Raw genomic sequence first — 5,615 nt, 5'->3', positions numbered from 1 at the left:
CATTCTAATCAGATTATGATGTTTATGAAATTTGATGAATTTATTCATTGTGAGTTGAGTTTTACTCCTCTTGTTCTTAATTGAACTTTTGAACTTATCAAAGGTAAATCACAACCTTTGTGGTGTTTCTCTCCTTTGTAATCTGGGTTCTTGGGACGGGTTCTTCAACGGGTCTAGATTTTAATATAATCTAGGTTCTTGAAACGAGTTCTCATCGGGTCTAGGTTCTCCATCCTTGACTTGATTTTGGCTTTCTTGAGGAGTTTTCAAATTGACTGTGGGTTCAAGAGAATACTTTCCCGCAGGTTCATATCATAGCGGCGCCAGGCTGAGGCCTTAAGCTGTTCGGCGTGGGTGGATCGCGTACTGCTTACGCCAAATGAGAGAGGGAGGAGAGAGAGTTACGGGGAAATGAGAGGGAAAGAGAGGGGATCTGGGTATTTAACCCAGTCCCTTCGTCTGGGGATCCACATAACGATCTAACGACAAGGGGTTAAAATACTGATTTGAAAATGCGTAAATGTTAACTTAATTAAAAGCACTTAGAGGAATTAAGGTAAATATTATTTCAAACTAAATTTAGTTTATAAAATAATATTCTTCATCATTAATGAAATGATGAAGTCTCACTTAACATATTAAAGAGAATAAAACCATTTAATTAATAAAAGTTCTCAACATAATTTAAATCTCATAATATCTTAAATAATTGAAATCATTTTAATAATAATATTACAATGATTTCCGACAATTATAATATTTTTGGAGCTCTTCAATAATATTATGATTGTCGTATTTAAGATCAAATCTTAATTCAATAATGATGAAAATACTCCTTCGAAATATTTCCAGCATATTTAAAACACTGGGCGTGCCCTAGAAGTCACATGATATCTTTCGAGACACGCCATCATGGTTTGGCACGCATAACGTGGCTCGCAGTCGCTAGTGAGAAAGGTAGATGATCACATAATCTCTGCCTTCGGGATTTGCTTACATCATTAATGATGGGAACTAAGATGGGTCTAGTCTTAAAGATCATTTACAACTTCCAGATGGGCCAAGAAGATCAAGAAGAAAATGCAATGATTGATGCAATCCATTTGGGACAAGTTTAGCAAGAGCCCAACATTCAAGATGGGGCTTGAAGGATGAAGATCCAATTTTAATTCATTTGATCAGCTACGGAAGAGGGCAACGACAAGACTTAAAGGCTTTAGACTCTTGAAGGGTTTCAACTTATTTAATTCATTTAAAGAACTTATTTTATTAGTTTAGAATAATTGAGTTTATTATGAGAAGCACTTAAGGGAGCCTATGCAAGGGCATGTTGGGAAAGTTATTATTTTATTGAACTAGGGTTAGGGTTACTGTAGGTGAGTACTGTAGCACGGCACTGTAGCCGCGGCACTGTTCATCCAGGGGCACTTTTGGAAGATGGGGGTTTATTTTGGCTAGGGTTTCATTAGGTTTTGCTTTAAATACTCTATTTAGCCTCATTCTAATCAGATTATGAAGTTTATGAAATTTAATGAATTTATTCATTGTGAGTTGACTTTTACTCCTCTTGTTCTTAATTGAACTTTTGAACTTATCAAAGGTAAATCACAACCTTTGTGGCGTTCCTCCTTTGTAATCTGGGTTCTTGAGACGGGTTCTTCAACGGGTCTAGATTTTAATATAATCTAGGTTCTTGAAACGAGTTCTCATCGGGTCTAGGTTCTCCATCTATTGACTTAATTTTAGCTCTCCTGGGGTGTTTTCAAATTGATTGTGGGTTCAAGGGAATTCCTTTCCCGCGGGTTCATATCATTTGGTATTCAGAGCAAGGTTTCCAATCAGGTCTGATTCTATCTTTTAATTTTAGTATCCTTAAATTTAATTCTAGGGCTTCATTGTTCTAGGGTTGCCAAAAAAAAAAAAAATTGAAATAAAAAGTAGGCTGCCGAAATTCTTAAGGTTTTGGGTTTGGCTGAAATTTGCATCACCTAGGGTTTCAAAATTCTAGGGTTTCCTGCGTCTCTAAGTTTGTCAATTGCTTGGAGTGTCGTTCCATTGATTCTTTTCTATTTCATTGTCCATGTTTGTGTGTTTGAATTCAATTGGTTGGTTTTCACAATTGAATATTGCTGTTTGTGGATGAATTAGAGAAAAGAAAAGAAAAGAAAAGAAAAGAAAGGAAAGGAAAAGAAAAGAAAAGAAAAGAAAGGAAAGGAAAAGAATAGAAAATAAAAGAAAATTCCAAAAAAAAAAAAAAGAAGAAGTTGAAGAGAATAGAAGGTAGCATATTCAAAGTTGCTACATGGTTACAACAATGAGAAAGAAAGAAATTTGTTGATTGAACTTTACCATCAAAGGGGCTGCTGCATACATCACTCAAGTTGGTATCTTGTCTTATTGCTACTCTTTCATTCGTATAATTTCATTGATTCTCGTGTCATTTTTATTCCTTCATGTTTCTCTTGTTCTTGTTTCCTGAATCTAATTACTAGTTGGGATAAAACAAGGTTGCCTTGTCTTGATTGAGTTCATTTAGTTCTGAAAGAACTTGAGTGGAAAAACTATTGAGGTAAAAGGCAAGAGAGTGTGAGACTATTATCGGGAAAAAGCCATTAAGAGTGAAACACGAGTAGAGTGTCATTATTCGAGTTGAAACACGTAAGGGAGTGTGTGAGGTTTTCTTTTTTACCACTAACATTCTTCTGTGCAGCACCTTGTAATGTCTCATCGGAGTAGCTCATCACCAAGGGGGCGAGTAGATAACTCATCCTTTGTGTTGCATGCCATGCAACATGAGTTTGAGCGGTTGAACTTGGTGTTAGGTGAAGTGAGGAATAGCATGGATAATCAAGAAGCAATGGTTAGAAATCTACAAGCAGAGAAAGATAGGAGGCGACATGAGCCTAATATTAAGAATGGGTATGAGAATGGAGAGTATGGTGAGGATGAGGAAGTGCTAACATCTGAAGTTGGATTGGGTAGACATAGAAGAGTTAGGCATGGAAGAGGCCTTAGGGCAAACTCTGGGGGTCGAGATGGATTCCAAGGTAGAACTGACCCTGAAATTTATTTAGAGTGGGAGAAAAGAATAGAGTTGGTGTTTGATTGTCATAATTACTCTGAGGAGAAGAAGGTGAAGTTGGTTGTAATTGAGTTCACTGATTATGCGATTGTTTGGTGGGATCAATTAGTGACCAATAGGAGGAGGAATCTTGAGAGGCCTGTAGAAACATGGAGAGAGTTGAAAGCTATCATGAGGCGGAGATTTGTACCTAGCCACTTCTATAGAGACCTCTACAAAAAATTACGAAATCTTATACAGGGGTCTAGGAGTGTAGAGGACAACCATAAGGAGATGGAGGTGACTATGATTCGGGCTAATGTAGTGGAGGATCGGGAGGCCACGATGACAAGATTTTTGAGGGGGTTGAATAGGGAGATAGCCAATGTAGTTGAGTTGCAACATTATGAGGAGGTAGAGGACATGGTGCACATGGCTATGAAGGTGGAGAGGCGGCTAAAAGGAAAGGGTACATCAAGGTATACTTCGGTTTCTAGTGCTCCTTGGAAATCTATGTGGGACAAAAATGAACAAGTTGTAGCAAAGGGGAAGACCGAACCACCAAAGGGAAAAGATTTGGGTGAGGCTGAAATATCAAGAAAAAGAGAGAATGAGTTGAAAAACAATTGTGAGGCCGAGAGTTCAAAAAAAGAGGAGACTGAAAGAAAAACAGAGAGTGAAAAGAACAAAGAGAGTGAGAGGAAAAAAGAGAATGAGGCCGAAACATCAAAAGAAAGAGAGAGAAAAAAGAAAATAGAGAGGTGGTTGAGAGTCAAGCAAAAAGAGTGGAGGCAGAAGAGGAAAAAGAAAGGGAGATTTTAGAGAGAAATAGAAAGACAAAAGTGAGTTTTTATGCTAAGGCGAGTCTTAATCCTAACGAACTTGACGTATGTTTGCCTAGTATTGTTGTCTCTTTGTTGCAGGGATATGAGGTCGTGTTTCCAAGTGGTGCATTTTGTGGATTGCCACCTATTAGGGAGATAGAGCACTACATTGACTTTGTGCCTGGTGCGACAATTCCTAACTGACCTTTCTTGGAAAAACATGAGTCATTGACACATTTAAAGGGACAAAGTAAGTTGTTGACTAGAATGCATGCTAAGCGAGATGATTGTATTGAGACTTTTCCTCATGTATTCAAATACACACAAGGTATGAAAAATTTTGTGGTTGATACTTTAGCAAGAAGGTATGTCCTTTTCTTCATTTTAGATGCAAAATTGTTGAGACTTGAATATGATAAGGAATTGCATGCTAATGATGATGACTTTGCTAGTGTGTATGGGACATGTGAGAAAGCATCTTTTGGTAAGTTCTATAAACTAGATTGGTACTTGTTTAGAAAGATTAGATTTTGTGTGCCTACTAGTTTTATGCGTAAGTTGCTTGTGTGTGATGGACATGCTGGTTTGTTGGGTAACCTTGGTGTAAAGAAAACTTTTGTTGTGTTGCATGACTGTTTGTGGGAATACCATTTGCCATTCAAAGACTTGTTGCACGAACGTTTGTGGAAGTATCATTTGTCATTCATTGATATATTGCATGAACATTTGTGGGAGTATCATTTGCCATACATTGACGTGTTGCATGAACGTTTGCGGGAGTATCATTTGCTTTTCATTGAGTTTGCATATAATTGAAGTGGTCATTCTCGTGAAAATAAGATTTCAGACATGTTGCATGAACGTTTATGGGAGTATCATTTGTCATTCATTGACTTGTTGCATGAACGTTTGCGGGAGTATCATTTGCCATTCATTGACTTGTTGCATGAACGTTTGCAGGAGTATCATTTGCCATTCATTGACTTGTTGCATGAACGTTTGCAGGAGTATCATTTGCCATTCATTGAGCTTGCATATTGGAGTGGTCATTTTGGTTCGAGGAAGACTTTAGATGTACTTCATGAACATTTGTGGGAGTATTGTTTGTCATTCATTGAGTTTACATATAATTGGAGTGTTCATGCTACTACTAAATTTTCACCAATTGAAATTGTTTGTTTACTTAATCAATTTCCTCCTTCAGATTTAAAGTCTTTACTAGTTGATGACATGAGTAGCTTGGATGGACTATTCCAAATTCTTAAACAAATTAATGAAAATGCATATGTAATGGATCTTCCAGGTAAGTATCATGTTTCTACTATTTTCAATGTTACTAACAAATTTCCCTTTGATCCAGGTGGAGATTCGAGGTCGAATCCTTTTGAGGAGAGGGGGAATGATGGGAACCAAGATGAGTCTAGTCTTAAAGATCATTTACAACTTCCAGATGGGCCAAGAAGATCAAGGAGAAAATGCAAGGATTGATGCAATCCATTTGGGACAAGTTTAGCAAGAGCCCAACATTCAAGATGGGGCTTGAAGGATGAAGATCCAATTTTAATTCATTTGATCAGCTACGGAAGAGGGCAACGACAAGACTTAAAGGCTTTAGACTCTTGAAGGGTTTCAACTTATTTAATTCATTTAAAGAACTTATTTTATTAGTTTAGAATAATTGAGTTTATTATGAGAAGCACTTAAGGGAGCCTATGCAAGGGCATGTTGGG

This window comes from Juglans regia, chromosome 12 (assembly GCF_001411555.2).
Source record: "Juglans regia cultivar Chandler chromosome 12, Walnut 2.0, whole genome shotgun sequence".
Lineage (NCBI taxonomy): Eukaryota > Viridiplantae > Streptophyta > Magnoliopsida > Fagales > Juglandaceae > Juglans > Juglans regia.
This window is presented reverse-complemented; position numbering follows the sequence as displayed.